The following is a 17981-nucleotide window of genomic DNA, read 5'->3' as shown; positions in this document are numbered from 1 at the left end:
CTCTCTCTCTCTCTCTCTCTCTCTCTCTCTCTCTCTCTCTCTCTCTCCCCTCCCTCCCTACATTCACATTGATGACTTTATCATAGTATAACAAAGCTAATAAAATCTATATAACCATAAAATTAATAAAACAAACCAAAGGTGAATAGAAAATTTAACATTCAGATACAAGAAGCAAGAGATGCATGAGAAGGTAAACAGGGAAAAGAAATCATAAGCAACAAGGGAAAATGGTAACAATGGAAGGGAAGAATAGGAAGGAAAAAGGGAAGGGTTCAATCTTATTTCTATTGAATTTATCTCAGGGAGGGAATGAAATATACACTAAATAGGGTATCTCACCCTACAGGGAAGTATGGGTGAAAGGGATGAGAACAGGGATGATGGAATGAAAGGCAAGCTGGGGGGGAGGGGGGAGGGAAGTTAGAAGCACCCACTTTTGAAAAGATATAGTTTCAAAGTAGAGAATAGAACAAGTGGGAGGTGGGATAGGAGGGAGGGAAATATAGACAGTCTTTTAAAATATATCTAATATGTTACTGTTTTGCATTAGCCACACATGTACAACCTATACTGAACTGCTTATCTTCCCAGTAAGGGTGGGTGACAAGGGAGGAAGGGAATAAATCTGGAATTCAATGTTTTAAATTCAAAGGTATAATATATTATTATTATTAATACTTATTTACATGTAATTGGGAAATAAGATATACAGGCACTGGAGCATAAAGATCCACTGGAAAATTGAAAAAGTGTATGGGAGAAAATATGGGAGAGAGGGGAGGCCAGGTAGCATAGCGAGTAAGAGCACCGGCCCCAGAGTCAGGATGACCTGAGATCGAATACGGGCTCAGAAACATAGCATCTACCCAGAAACACCTGGCTGTGTAACCTTGAGCAAGTTACTTTACCCCAATTGCTTAAAAAAGGTATAGGAGAGAGCAGATTGGAGGAGGGATATCCTGTGGGACTGCTATTTTGGGGTGGTGGGTGGGGGAAGAATGGGGAGAAAATCTGTAACTCAAAATCTTGCAAAATTAATGATGTAAATCAGAAGTTAATAAAGCACTTGAAAAAAAAATAAAGTCAATAAAACAGAAGTTTAAGTCATGCCTCCAGCATGTAATATCTATGAGATCTTGCATAAATCACCTAATCTTCTTGAGCTACAGTTTTCTCAGTTTATATCGGAAATGATAATATCTGCATAACCTACATCACTGAAGCTCCAAAGAAATAATTCATTTATCTGCTTTTCAAACTTTAGCATTCTGTATAAATATCAGTTAGCATTTTAAATGCCCCATTCTAGAATTTTCTTGAGATAGTCACATAAAGTTTATTTGTTTCATGATTTTAAGATCCCGCTTTTTGAGAATTTTTTTTCCACATTCAGCATTTTGGAACCTAGCATGCTTTCCCTAGGTTTCCTAAATGGCAGACTAAAACTCCATACTAAAATTTGCACATCCTTTTAATACTCTGTGATATATTTTCCTCATACTAGGAGATTTGAAGTGGTTTTGACAATTTAGTTTCTTTTATCCTTGTTTCTATTTTAGTTCCAATTCCTCAATAGTTATGCTTTCCCCTGTTTTCCAGCTAAGAAATAATAGTATTATTTGAAAGAGATATAACAGTAGCAAGTATGCAAATGCACCGGAAGAAATCATGGCAGCACATTGGTAACTGCAGCAATACTTAGCGAATTCTATAATTATTTTCACCACTGAACTCACTGATTCCCTGCTGGGAAAATGTTTCCCTTGTAGCTTTCCCCTCGAAGCATAGGCAAAGAACTGTAGGGTAGGAAGGAGAGCCTTAAGTAACATTTGGCCTTTGCTCACTATGCCAAGGCAAATGGGTGAAACAACACCTTACATCCCAACTTCATGACTTATATTGCATTTGCAGTGATGCTTGTGCCAAGGTTCACTTTCAGGAACTGGGGGGGAGCAAAACTCAGACTCCTCTCAGCCTCTGATATGACAACAGCCAGAGTTGGATTGGCTGCTACACCACCATTATGTTTTGGGCATGGTGAAAATTTTCCCAGGAATGACTCTGGCTATATTAACTGATATGAAGAGAAATGGTAAAGAGGAAAAAAAATGAAAAAACCAACAAAAAAAACTTTAAAATGATGTAACCAAACTCTGCAGAAATTAACCCATTTTTTTCTAGGTTTTTTTTTCTATTCCAAGGCAATATATGCCAATGAAAAATAAATCATATATTTTTGTTACTATTTAGCACATTTAGCATATCATATTATCTGCTATGAGCTATGTAGATATATTTTATTGCATATGAGGTTATTTATAGACTTTTAAGAACAGATTCAAAGAAAATGAGAAATCTCAACTGCAAAAGAATAAGTATTTGAATGAACTATGGAATTACTTTCCTTAAGAGGAGTTCACTTGACAAAAATTTTAAGTATAATGAGTACTTTGAAATTTTAGTTGATTTAATGAAGTTCATCATGAAATCTCTGGTCATTTTTTTGTGCTTTATTGTTATTTTATTTATTATATTTACTCTTGGTCATCTGAGTTGCTATTACAGTTCCATGAAAGAGAACAGGTGACATAGTTCACCATCAGGACATACTTCATTCTTCTAGAGGTTTATAGGTTCCCCTTTAGGAAAATTCAATGGACTAAGTAAAGTTGTTTAGCCTGCACCTTAGTAATTCATCAATTCCTCTACTTCTTATTCTTAACAGGAGAATGATAATAAAATGCACTTCACAGTTTTTTTTTCTCTGTGAATAGAAATGAGATAATATGTGTAAAAGAGCTTAGCACAGTGCCTAGAAGATAGTTGGAACTTAAAAGTACTTTTTCCCTTATTACCTTTCCATGTTACAAAAAGCAATGCTATGAAAATCACAAGTCCATCATTATATATATATATATATATATATATATATATATATATATATATATGCAATTGGGGTTAAGTAACTTGCTCAGGGTTATACGACCAGTTATTTCTGGGTGTGGTGCTAACTATCTGAGCCCAGATTTGAACCGCAGGTCATCCCAACACTGGAGCCGGTGCTCTTACTCGCTGAGTCACCTGGCCGCCCCCATCATTATTTTTTAAATTTAGAATGGACCCTTTATTAAAAAGGCTATGTGGCTGATCAGGACATGTGGCGGGCTGAGCTGGCACCACCCACCCATGTCTCAAGTATAGCAATAGCAGTAGCCGCCAGCAACAGCCCTGATCTGGGGCAGAACCTTAGCTCATAAAGGGGGCCTTACGTAAGCAGTTATTGGTCAGTACACACCTTGGAACTCCCCCAGAAACCCGCCCACTTCTATGCAGGTGAGCTGACTGGGGAAAGAGGGGAGAAACAGTCAGGCAGGTCCGAGTTGACCTGGCAAGTCTACTCACTTCCTTGTGTGTGTGTGTGTGGGGGGGGGGAGGGTTGTGGAGAAACCAGGCACAACATTTCCTACTTCTTTTGTTCATGTGTCAAACATGAACCTGGCTTGACACCCTGTCTGAATCATACAGGACAGTCATCTTTGTCCCCGAGGGCTGGTAATGGGGACCCATAACAATTAGCAATTTAACAGTTAATAGGGACTTCTTATAATCAAGGCCATACTCTCAAGGAAGAGGAGGGGGCCACATTTTTCCATTGGTCCTTTAGTTGAATTTCTCCAGGAAAGAATCTGTCCCAATAAAGGTCAGGTCAGGTTTCTTGGGAAAGATGTCTGCATCTGATGTCTTCTTCAGATTCCAAGGCTCAGGGGATGATCCTTAGATGACTAGAGTTCAAATGTACAATACAACAACTCCTGAAAACATGACTTTATATATAAAGGTCCAGTTTTCTTGCCATGCTAGACCAGGTTCAAACAAAGAGTTCAGTTTTCTTAGCCACAAAGTGCTAGGCTCAATTAATACAAAGATGTTCTTCTCACAATTTTACAAAATGACATAATTATATTAATTCAGGTACATGTGACCAAGATAACCAAGAAAACTTACATATAAACTATACAAGAATCATAATTAACAAACAATTCCTTGTATCCCAGTGACCTATTTCATTTAAGCAACACTTTTAAATCCCAGATGCCTCATGTAGTTACAGAATCTAAAAAATATATTTGTTTCTCTACTTCAGATCTAGAGATGACCAGATAAGTTTTACTTAATATAAATTAGTACAATTACTTATGATTAGTGACATATTTTGAAACTACAGACACTTTTCAGTTTATTTGTTGGGGCCTCCAAATTTTTTGGGCATAATGGAGTGAGACAGAAGATCGCAGAGATTAAAATTTGTGCCTCTTTTACCAAGGTATTTTTTTTCATTATCATTTTCTTGTATCACTCTCATTTCTTTTCTCATTTTTCTTCAACCATTCTTATTTGATTTTTAAAAATATTTTAGGTTTTCCATCAATTATTTTTGAGGCTGTCTCCAAATAATATTTTTTTCTTCGAAGATTTTCTTATAATTATTTTAATATCATTGCCTTTTTCAGAGTTTGTGTCTTGATCTTCTTATCATAATAGTAGATTTTTATGTTCAAACCTTTTCTTCCTATTTGCTCATTTATTCAATCTATTTCTTTACTTCATCTTTATGTTAAATTTGGACTCTTTTCTATACTGGGGAGCACTATCTGAAATTTTGGGAATTTTTATGCTGCTCTTTTCTGAGCAAGTTCTCTGGGTTTGAAGTATTTGGGGCTTCAAAAATGATTTGTTTAAGGAAGATGTGTTATTACTATTTTCCTGTCCTGTGTTCTGTTCCTTGCCTAAGCCCCACTGATCTCTTGCAGCCACATTTGCTATTGTTCCTCAAGGTTTCTGTTCCCTTTTGGTCATAAACATGTTTTTCTTCCATGGCACTGCAACCAAAGATTGGGTATATGTAGTAGAAATTTCAAAAAGCATCTGGTCCTGAATCCAGGGTAGCACTGGAGTCACCTGTTATCTCTTTCCTACAAGTTGACTGATCACCTGTTAACTCTCTGGCTTGAGAGCTCCTGAAGCTTTTCTTAATAGTGTTATTTCCATCACTAAGACCCAAAGTTGGTGTTGCCCTTATGTAGGTTCAGGGCCAGCTACCACTCCATTTTCATATACCTCTCTTTCCAATATCCTAAGTTTTCCTGGGCAGCAAAAATGTTTCTCATTTTTTGGCTCACACACTCCATATTCAGGAGTCATTTTTTGTTTCATATCAAAATTGAATTATTTTAGTTTGATTTTTAATTATTTTTTTTCTGTATTAATTTGTTTGTTTACTTTTAGTTAACAAGATTTAGTTCCATAATCCCTTGAGTTTCAAATTTTCTCCCCCTCCCTCTCCTTCAGGAGTTATGGTAAAGTTATTTGCAGGGCAATGCTGGTAGAGTTTGACTGCAGCTCTTTCTCTATTCTACCATCTTGTCTTCACGTCATATTGTTGGTCCCTTCCATTCTTAAGGTCTTTAAATTCTTTCTTTTTATGGAGGAATGGCAGTTATTTTTGTCCATTAATTAGTTAAATAGTTAATTTGGCTCTGGAATCTATTCATGTCAAACATTCACATCTTCATATTAAGGCCCAAAAATCCAAACTGGAAAAAAATCATCTAGAAACAACATACAAAAAAACAACAAATATATGTAGAGTTCTTTTTTGGTTGTGGAACAGAAGATGGGTAGGAGGAGGTATGTGGGAGCATAAGAGCATAGCACATATATTATTATTCATTATATAGTGCAGCAGAGGAAAAAAATCACTGATGGAGCTGGGATAAAGCCAGCATAAATAGCAATGATTCACTCGTATGGGAATCCACAGTTCCTGGGTAAACATAGTCTTGGTAATTTTTTCCAACCAGAGGGGAAAAAAAATCATCAGGGCAAATCCATGTTCCCACTTCAATACAGCAAAAATAGCATTTTTTTTTCTTACACAGAACCTTTCTGAGAATCGACTTACAATTCTTTATTGATTTCTCTTCCTTTTGATCTTTGAAATATTCAATATTGTTTTTTTTTTAATTCTTGGTATCTATGTTGGTGTAGTCAAGACTGCACTGTTCCAAAGTTCAAATATGATTTACACCAATACCAAGGAACCTGAAAGAGCATGAATTTGTGTTCCACATCTGTTCCAGAGCTGGCTATCTGATCATACTAGATTATTTGATTTGCAATTCCTATACTTTAAAAGAGGTGTCATATCACAGGTGTCATACTACCTTAAAAACAGTGCTAATTTGTATAAGTGTACTACTATTATTATATATCTTAGTTTTGCTTTGCTATGCCAAATCTGACAATACCTTCATCTTTTTGAGTTATACAGTTACCAGCTGGCTAAAAGGTTATAGTGCCAGCTGTTAGAATGGCATATGCAGGAGATAGAAAATTACTTTCCCCCCACAGAGGAGAGTTAATGGGTAGCATAGATTTGTTAATTCATAACACATTTATTTACAATTTATATAAGTTTTGTGTGTCCTAGGTGATCCTTGGGTATTGACATTTTTCTTTTTTAATTTTAGGTCAGAGTCTCTTTCTTTGTAAATTCTTTCTTATAGCCATTCTATAGATATAAACACTAGGCTTTGAATATTTTTCCCCCAGAGGGAGAACTGAATGTCTTAAACATTTTGAGTTATGAAAAAAAAATCTTAACAAAAATAAAAGTACATAATGACATTTTTTAAAATATTAAATAAATCATGATTTTTCATAAATATTAAAATGGAAATGGGACTGGATTTCAGCATTTTCATACCATTGATGCTAATTCATTATTTTTTAGAAGTAATTACCAACCATATTTAATTCTGAAGTACCAAAAAGTAAGACATTAATGAATACATTTCAATATTGAAATACATTGGGAAGTTCTACTCTGTGGGAAATTTCAGATGACTATTTTGTATAAAGTTTTGGCATTCAATTTGGACACATTACTTCAATTAATAGAACTTATAGCCCACATTATGAGAAATCTGCTTGATGTTGTAACTTCTAATTAAAATTTAAAATCCACTTTTTAGTAAAATAAAAGATAAGTTATAGGATAACAAACACCCAATCTAGTCTAAGCAAAGTGGACTGAATTAAAAAATAGGCCACGTGTACTATATCATAGGAAAAGGAAGGGAAAGGATATGAAGGGAACAAAAGAGAACAAAAGAAAAGAAATACTAAACATTATTTTAATCTTTCCTTGAATGATTTCTATTGCTACCTGTTGTCAGTTATATGAATTGATCTATACTTTTGAAAGACACAGGTATTGAAATATAATAACTCGGGGTGGCCAGGTGGTTCAGTGAGTAAGAGCACTGGCCCCTGTGTTGGGATAACCTGGAGATCGAATCTGGGCTCAGATACTTAGCACCACACCCAGAAATAACTGGCCGTGTAACCTTGAGAAAGTTACTTAACATCAATTACTTTAAAAAAAAAAAGAAATATTATCACTGGACACAAATACAGAAAAATAGCTAAATTTTGATACAGATTAGCCTTGTGACCATGTACACATAACTTAAGGTCTAAGTGCTCCAGAAAACCTTCTAGAGAACTTTTACACTGGAATTATTTTGCTGAAATGAAATCAAATCTTGTTTCCTAAGAGGAAAAAAAATCACTGCTGTCACCAAATAACTTTACTTCATCTACTGCTGCTGTGAATGCCTTCACATTGGGGTCTCATCCAGGAAACCATTTTTCATCTTAAACGCATAACAAAATATAGATTATTTAATTTTTAAAAGTGTCAGACTAATAAAACAGTTACAGAAGAAATATACAAAACTACACATTGAAATGACACAAATCTCTTACTGTTTCTTAAAATTCTATATCATAATTCTCCAGTAACCTTCTGCAGTAGATCCTTAGCTTTGAAAACTATTTTAAAAATCTCCTTTTAATACTAATTTAAAATCTTCTTATCACTGTTTTTCAGTCTCTCTAGTAAATCTAAAGAACAATGCCACTAGATCACTCTCTACACTCTGGTTTCTGTATGAACACATCACTCTCAGAAAAGGCTAGAGAAAGGAATTTGACGTTAACCACTTCCATCTCTCTCTCTCTCTCTCTCTCTCTCTCTCTCTCTCTCTCTCTCTCTCTTCTCTCTCTCTCTCTCTCTCTCTCTCTCTCTCTCTCTCTCTCTCTCTCTCTCTCTCTCTCTCTCTCTCTCTCTCTCTTTTTCTTAACAATCAGGGTTAAGTAACTTGCTCGAGGTTACAGGGCCAGATATTTCTGGGTGTGGTGCTGGGTATCTGAGCCAGTATTCGATCTCCAGGTCATCCCGACACTAGAGCCGGTGTTCTTACTCGCTGGGCTACCTGGTCGCCCCTAAGCAATTGGGGTTAAGTAACTTGCTCAAGGTTACATGGTCAGGTGTTTCTGGGTGGGTGCTAAGTGTCTGAGCCTGGGATGAGATATCCAGGTCATCCCAAAACTGGAGCCAGTGCTCTTACTCGCTGTGCTACCTGGCCACCCCCCACTTCCATCTCTTTAAAATTTTAACTTATTAAAAGACCATATAACATCTTATCATGAAATTTCAACTTAAAGGAAAAATTCATGATATTCTGAATTTGTTCCCGTTTTTACCCCTTTCCCCATATTGAATTTAGTATAGGTTATTGAATTGTATAATGCTAATTCCATCTCCATTTCACCACAGTTTAATAAGTTCATTTCAACAGTTAAATCTATCTTTCACAGTCATCCTTTTTCTCTGTATTTGTCATTTTTTAATTCTGTTAAAAGAAGTTTGCTATAACTGATCATGGAATAACTAATAAAAATGGACTATTTCTAGAACAATTCCCTAGAGGGCACACGTGTTTATTGTATCATAGGTCATTACAGAATGACAGAAGAAAATTCCTGCATCTAGATAATTATGATTTTATCAGCCCAGTAGGACGGGGATGTGGAAAGAACACTACATGTGTAATCATAAAACCTTATTGAAAAATTTGGTTGAATTTCGTATTAACTGTGTGACTTCAGACTTAAGTTTTAATTTTGTCTCTTCAACTATCAAAATAGAGGTTTTGACTAAATAAAACTTAAGGTCCATTACCACTAAAAATGCATTCTAACTCCTATGGAGTAGGGCAAGTCACTTAAGATTAAAAGATTTAGCTACTCTGAGCAACATAGTGAATCAAGACAATTCTGAAAGACTCATGATGAAACTGTTGTTCAGATCCAGACAGAGAATTGATGAACTGTGAAGGCAAATTAGAAGCATATATTTTCATTTTATTTTTCCTGCTTTTCTTTGCATCTTCTTTTTCGAAATGGATAATATGAAAATATATTTTGCATGAATTCACATTTATACCTGATACGATATTGACTACTTTTCCCATGACTCTGGCAGTGTCAGGAGGGAGGGAGAGAATTTGGTATTCAATATTTTTAATGAATGTTACCAATTTTTTAAAATGTAACTTAGAAATATTTAACACAAGTGCAATATATTTTAAAACATTACTTCCATAATTTTACTGACTGTTCAATCGCAAAAACAATAAATAAACCTCTGATTTCCCAAAAGCTCAAGCATTCACTGATTTCTAAAGTTTTATTGCTCATGTAGAAAATTTAATAAACTAGAACTGCTTTAAACTGACTCCTTCACACATTTTTATATAATCATGTCTCATCAGACAATATTGCCATTGCCTTTACTGACCTGTAGCAAGAATATGAAGGTATGACACTTTTGTTTATGTTATAAATGTGTTTTACTAGTATTTGTTTTGACTTTACACACCAATTCAGAGAACAACTCTTTTAAATTCTCATAAAAACTATGCTAGTCTGGCAAAACAATATTCCGCACTGGACATACGCATATATTCATGTTTTATTCTGGAGACCAAGTTAATCACCTCTGTATTTTAAAATAATTAAAACTGACAAAAAATCTTTTTTTTCTGGTCATTTCTTGGATCAGATGTGAAAAGAAATCTTCTTTGAAGTATTTTAGAATTCAACTCAATTGTATGACTAACCGTGATTTGATCAGACCCTTGCTAAAGTAAGCTACCAAACTATTAATGAAAAAGATTATTGACATGTGTTGCACATTGAGATATACATTTGTTTAACATAGCAAATACAGCAATTTTATTTCTTTTATCTTTTTTTTCCAGTTGTAGTATATGGAAAAGAAATAATGGATTTCTATTAATTGATAAAAATTAATTTAATTGGGGGTGGCTAGGTGGTGCAGTGAATAGAGCACCAGCCCTAGAATCAGAAGGACCTGAGTTCAAATGTGGCCTCAGACACTTAAAACAAAATCAAGCCATGTGACGTTGGGCAAGTCACTTAACCACAATTGCCCTCCAAAAAGCAAAACAAAACAAAACAAACAAAAGAACTAATTTAATGCCGAAAAAATAATAACAAAAGTTTTAAAATGATAATAAATGAAGAAGTAATATCACAAATGGAAGAACAAAAATAATATAAGAATATGTATATGGATACACAAAAATAAAAATTAAATGATAAAGTAAATTAAGACAAGGAAAACATAACAACAAATATTTCAATATATGTTAAAAAAAAGTAAACTATAGTTTAATTTACAAAAAGTCAGCCTTAAACCTTATTTTATCTTTTCTTTGTGGCCAAAGTAGAAGGAAAAAAGAAGAAAGGAAGGAAGACCTGAGGGAGGAAAGAAAAAAGAGGAAAAAAAAAGAAAGGAAAGAGGGTGTGGGAAGGAGTGAAGGAAAAGAAGAGAAAGCAAAGAAAGAGGAAGAAAAATAAGGCAAAGAAAAAAGAAGGGAGAAGAAAAGAAACAGTGATTATGTCAAAGACTTTTTCAAACTATATAGAAAGAAAAATAAGTAGATTTGAATACACTCTTAGAAAATATAAGTATCACTCGAACCTGAATATATATACTCTATGTAAACCTGAGTAATCATTAGATAAAAGCACTAGATTTAATTTTAATTTAAAGAATATTCCCTTATCCTTTTGGGGAAAAGTATTTACTACTTTTACTAAAATGGCTCAAATGTGTTTGTTAAATGAACAATTGTTCTCATAATTTCATATTTTCGTGATGTAAGGGTAAACCAATCAAAAATGAATGAGTTAAATTCCTTATTACTTTCAAATCAAATAAAAAATTGAGAGTAAAGTTGGATAAATTTTGCTCTATATAATATTTGATTAATTTGCATGCTGATAGAGTAGTTATGAAAGAGAAGCTAATTTCTTATCCTCAGTGGTGGAATGGAAATCACCATTCGCTGAGAATAAGAAGGAAAAGAAAAGGAATGGGAGGTTATTAAGGGAATCATCATATTTAATGAAAATGAACTAGATGTCTTCTACCTACTAGTAGGGGTGATGCAAGAATGTCCATCATCATCACTTTTATGAAATATTATATTAGAAATGTTATCTATAGAAATCACAAGAACAAATTAAAAAATAAAAAGAGTCAAAGAAGAAACAAAACTATCACTTCTGCAGATGATGTGATGGTATACTTAGGGAACCCCAGAGAATCAACTAAAATTAGTTGAAACAATAACTTCATAAAAGTTGCAGGTTGTTAAATAAACCCCACATAAATCATAAGCAATTCATTACATCACCAAAAAAGATCAGCAGCAAGGAACAGAAATAGCAATTCCATTTAAAATAACTCCAGACTATATAAAATACTTCAGAGTTTAAATACCAATGCATATTATTTATATTTGTATAACACTTTTCACACAAGTAAACACAAATTTAGACAACTGGATCCTTTTAAGTGGAGATTAATGGATTTTTTTTTCAATTTCTATTCCCTAACCACCTTTTTCTACTGCATCAGAACAATTTTCTTTAATTATCTCTTATATTATTGTATCAAAATTCTATTTTGAATATAATGTTCAGTTATTCTGATTATTTTTCTATTTTCTCTTCTTGCTCTATTCTCCAAATCTGTTGTTCTTCTGATGAGATGTTTCATTTTTTCTTCTATTTTTCATTATTCATGCTTGCTAAAGTATTTGTTGATCTCTTATAATGTTGCTGGTTTCAATTTGCCCAATCCTAATTTTCAAATGAAATTTTGTTTATTTTTAGTTTACATAATTCATTTACACAAGATTTTGAGTTACAAATTTTCTCCCCATTTTCCACTACCTACCACCCCAAAACAGTGATCCCACTGAATATTGGCTACCTCAATCTTCTCTCTTCCATATCTTCTCCCATGCCCTCTCCAACTTTCCATTAAGGCATGGTGGATCTCTATACCCCAGTGCATTTATATCATAGTTCCCAGTTACATGTGAAATAATAATAACAATAATTATACATATATATATATATATATAGAACATTTGATTCAAAAATTTTGAATTCTAGATTCTTTCCCTTCCTCCCTTGTCACCCACCCTTATTGTGAAGATAAGAAATTCAATATAGGCTGTCCATGTGTAGCTATGTGAAACATTTCCAGAGTGGATATTTAGTGAAAGACTCACTATAGTTCCCTCTATTCTATCCCAACCCCCACTTTTTCTGTTCTCTATTTTAATCCTGTCTCTTTTAAAAAGTGGGTGCTTCCAACTTCCCTCCCCACAGCCTGTCTTCCCTTCCAACATCCCCCTTCTCATTTTCTTCCCCCCCTACTCTCCAGTAAGGTGAGATCCCCTCTTTGGTGTGAATGTCATTCCCTCCCTAAGCAAAATTGAATGAGAATAAGGTTGATTCATTCCCTTTTGCCTGTGTGATCTTCCCCTCTATTGTAACAGTTTTCCCTTGCCTCATCTATGTGAGATAATTTACCACAATCTGTCTCTTCCCATCTTCTTTCATTATATTACTCTCTTACCTCTTAAATTCATCTTTTAAGTATTATTCCTTCCTATGCAAATGGTTCTGTGCCTTCTGACTATGTTTACATGTACACCTATATACAACGACTCACATGTGTATCCATATACCCATATACCCTCCCATATAGACATTTATATGTATGTGTCTGTATATATGTATACTTATGTGTGTATACATTTCTATTCCCTTCAAATTTTCTCATAGTGAGAAAGTTTCATAAGTTACAATTATTATTTTTCCATGTAGTAATGTAAATATTTAAACTTTGATAGTTTTATTATGGTTTGTTTTCCCAGTTTACCTTCTCTTTCTTCTTGAATCTGAATGGGAAATTTTCAATTCAACTCTTTATTTTTCACCGTGAATGCTTGAAAGACATCTATTCCAATGAATGACTATATTTTCCCATGAAACATTACACTTCAGTTTTGCTTGTATTGTGATTCTTGGTTTTTATCCCAGATCTTGTGACCTGTGGTTCATCATATTCCAAGTCCTTTGGTACCTTAGTGTAGAAGCTGTGTCAGTTCCTATGTTTTCCTGATTATGTTTCCATAATATTTAAATTGCTTTTTTTTCCTGGTAGATTGTAATATTTTCTCCTTGATCTGGGGATTCCAGAACCTGATTCTAATATTCCTAGGAGTTTTCCTCTGGAGACCTTTTTCAGGAGGTTATCTGTGGATTCTTTCAACCTCTATTTTGCCCTTGGATTCTAAAACAAAAGGGCAATTTTCTTTGAGAATTTCTTGAAGGATGATTTCTAGGTTCCTTTTTTTATCATGAATTTCAGGCAGTCTATTGATTTTAAAATTATTCCTCCTGGATCTATTTTCTAGTTCAGTGGTTTTTCCAGTGAGATATTTCACATTGCCTCCTATTTTTTAATTGTTTGTGTCTGTTTAATAGTATCTTTATTTCTCACAATGTCATTAGCTTCCATTTACTCCAACCTAATTCTAAAGGAATGATTCTATTCAGTGGGCTTTTGAGATTCTTTTTCCATCTGCCAAATTTAGCTTTTTTAGACATTTTTCTCATCATTGGCTTTTTGAGCCTATTTTGCCATTTTAGTCAGTCTATTTTTAAGGTGTTATTTTCTTCAGTCATGTTGGTAACTCTCATTTCATAATATTCTTGCATCATTCTCATTTCTGTTCAAAATTTTTCCTCCACTTCTCTCATTTTGTTTTCAAAATCCTTCTTATGATCCTCTATGGTCTGTAACAAGCTCATATTTTTTGGAAGATTGTGGTGCAGGAATTCTGATTTCATTTTCTTCCTCCTGTTTCATTCTTTGATCCTTTTTGTTCCAAAAATAGGAGTGTAAAGTCAGATTTCTATGATTGCTTTACTTCCTTTGCTTGCTTACGATACTGCTCAATAACTGGACTATCGAGCTTTTGGCCATACCGCAGTAGGTCTTTGCTACCAGTAAGGTGAGATTTGTCCAAATCACTGCTATTTTTTTTTCAGATGCTAGAGCTATTATTTGGTTGCCCTCTCTGAAGCCTCTTCAAACTGTGGTAAACTGGTCATACACCCAAGGACATGCACTCTATATAGTGATCCATATTCAACCATCTCAAAGCAAGTGTGATTACCCCTCAGACTGGTTACTTTGTCCCCCTACAATTGGCCCACCAGGAGCACTGAAGCCACCATATCTCAGCCACTTCTCCCTCTCAGGGGCAAAGGCCGTAACACACTCCCGAACTCTCTGTTCCTTAAGTCCACACTGCACTGACCTCCCACTTTAACCTTAGAATCTATGGGTTCATAATTCTGGAAATAACCACAGCTGCTGGTGATTTTAGGCCCTTCAGCTAGTGGCTGGTTGTGGCCACCCTGGGCTTAAAACCTCTGGCTCACATGGGACTGGACTAGGCTCTAAAAATAATGTGCTGGCCCCTTCTTTCCATCCTGCTTGGATGTCTTCAGCAGGATTTTAGCTAATCTCTGTCATTTTGTGAGTTCTGTAGCTCTGAAGTTTGTTTAAATCATTTTTTACATGAATTTGAGGAGGTGGAAGCAGAAGCCCAGCAGAAGTCCTGTTCCTACTACTCCATCTTGGCTCTGCCCCACCCCCCATTCTAATTTTCAAAATGCCATTTTCTTCCCTAAGATTCTGTATCTCCTTTTCTACTTGGTTGCCTTTCCTTCCACAACCTTTGTGTTTTTCTTGTATTAGATTCATTCATTCATCTATCTATTCATTCATTCATTTATTTATTTTTGATTTTTCCTTCATCTCTGTCATTTGCTTTTTAAAGTATATTTAAAGATATTTTATGAATTCTTTTTGGACAAGTAACCATTTGTCCTTATTGTTTGAGGTATCTTTACTTCAATAATCTCCTCTGAAGATGAAACCTTGTCATCACTATTACCATAATAGCTTTCTGAGGTTGGATTATTTCTCCTTTACCTGTGCATTTTTTGGGATGTAATAGCTTAAATTTTTCAATCCCCTCTACCCTGAGGTATTGGAAATTGTGCCTCTGGCCCAGATCTTCAGTTATCCCCTCTACTCTGCAACCAAATTCAAACCTCCAACCTCTTTTAAGGCCCCATCAACCTGGGACTTTCTGCCCCACTGTGTCTGCACTCACTGGGCATGTGTTGGTTCCTTCTCAACCCTACAGCTCTTTGCAGCCCAGCTAGGTCTGGCTTTCATTGTCAGGGAATGTCCCATCAATCTTCCTTGGCTCAAACACCCAAATCCTCTAACTATCCAGCATAAAAGTTCCTGAGGCTGGGGCTGAGACAGTCTCTCATACCAACTAACCCCAGGGTTGGCTGCTTGTTGTTGCAACAGAACCTAGCCTGGAATTATTTATTTTTCACAGGGAACAAATCTTGTCCTAGGATTTTTCTTCTGATCTTTGCAAATTATCCCAGATATTCCCCAGTTATGCCAGTATTCTTATTTATCACCACCCACACTTTGTTTACCCACAGGTGTTATTTTAAGTCTTTTTGTGGGGGAAAATCTTGAGAGTTTGGAATTTTCTGACTTGCACCCTCCTCCCAGAAACTTTTCCTGTAATGAGGCATGTGTTAGACTTCAAACCATAGTACAAAGCTTTAATTATCAAACAATGGGGTATTGAATACAAAACAGAGTGTTGCATCAATGGAACAGATAAGGCATACAATACATAGTAGTAAATACCCATAATAATCTATTTCAGAGAATAATAATCCAAGCCTTTTGGACAAGAATTCATTATTCTACAAAAATTCCTGGGAAAACTGGAGAGCAGTTCATCAGAAAATAGACATAGACCAATATCTCACACTATGTACCTAGATAAGTTCAAAATAAATAAAGTTTTTAACCTAAGTGATGATATAGCATGTAAAGCAGGTGAGGATCAAAAATTTTATCTGTCAGATCAATGGATAAGTGAGAAGTTTATGGCTAAACAATGAAGATTATCAAAGGGATTGATACATAACAGATAATTTTGATTATATGACATTAAAAGACATTTTTGATTATATGTCATAAAAATTCATGCATCCAAAAATGAAAAGTAAAACAGGAAACCAGGAAAAACATTACAATTTTTAATTTTTTCATGTGTGTGTGTGTGTGTTATAACAGCCTCATCTCTTAAATCTATAGTGACCTGTGTTAAATTAAAAGAAAAAAATAAAAAAAACAAGTGATGTCACAATTAATAATTTCTAAAAGATATAATTAATTTTGAAAATAAGTTATTAAATCATTCAATAATCACTTGGAAAAATGCTCTAATTCACTACTGAGTAGAGAAATAGAAATTTAAAAAAATTCTGAAGTATCATCTCATACCTATTATATTGGCTAAAGTCACAGAAAAAGAGTGACAAATGCTCTAGGGGAGGAGGGAACAATTTTTCGTACTAATATACTATTCATCGAATTGTGAAATAATTCATCCATTCTGGTGAATAGTTTGGAAAAACACCTAAAGTGGTATAAAACTGCGCATACCCTTTGACTTACCAATATCATTGCTATATCCAAAGAGATCAAATTAAAAAGGAAATGGAATATTTTACAAAAATATTTATAGCAGTTCTTTTTGTAGTGGCAAAGAATAAGAAATTCAGTAGATGCTCATCAATCAGGTATTGACTGAACAAGTTCTCATATATAATTGGAATGCAATGCTATTCTGGGGGTAAGAAGCAAGCCTAAAATTGTATGGTTGCCGAGGGGCAAGTAGGCCATATCTGTTCATGATCCCAGATAAGGCTGTTAAAAGTTTATATTTCATTTCAAACCCTATTATACTCTACTCTCAGTTAATAATTGTCTCAGAATATCATCTGAAGTGCATTGGGCACATTTGTTCATTTTTTTTTTTGGTCCTCAGATGACTCCAGATTTATTTTTCCTATTGTCTCTCCTATTCCCTTACAATGAAGAATCTCCAAAAATACATTAACCAAAGTTATTTATTGGTTTTCCCAAATTAAAAGTATTTAGGAAGAGAGCAGTCCTATCAGAGAGAGTGGACTTGAAAATATCCAACTGATATTTAAAGTTACATAAATTCAAAAAGACATTTTACAAAATTATTAGATGTTACTTCCTATCTATACTTATAAAGACCATGTTTCTAAATAAGCAGATGGAGCAAAAAAGTAAAAAAAAACACAAAAACAAACCAAAATACCAAGAAACAAAATCAGGAATGATTAATGATATAAAATGATAACTAAGCTAAGGTGAACTAAGATAAGGTGAAATAATAAAGAAAAAAGGCAAAATCCTTTTTCAGGGTGAATCTTTACTGTTATATAAGTTCCCAAAATTTGAAGGGTTCCTCCTCCTCCTAAGGTTTAGTGATCTTATATCAATTAGAAATTATCTCCCTCAATTTTAGGGGAATTATTAAAATGTAGTGAAAATACTTCTAGTACTTCCTTTAACACATAGGTTGATGCAACATGAAATCTAGACAATTTTTTACCAGAACGGTGATTCAGCTAAAAGTTCAACCTTCATTAAAAAAAAATATATATATATAATTTCCTTGCACACATTAAGAACCTGACATTTCCCCTTTCTCTGTAGACCTCTGCCAATGCATAAGTCAATTAAAATGGAG

This window comes from Petaurus breviceps, unplaced genomic scaffold, assembly GCF_028583685.1.
Source record: "Petaurus breviceps papuanus isolate PSGF00001 unplaced genomic scaffold, PetGlider_PUasm1.0 90603, whole genome shotgun sequence".
NCBI classification, from domain to species: Eukaryota; Metazoa; Chordata; class Mammalia; order Diprotodontia; family Petauridae; genus Petaurus; species Petaurus breviceps.
The sequence above is the reverse complement of the archived record's forward strand: the minus strand, read 5'-3'. Positions refer to the sequence as shown.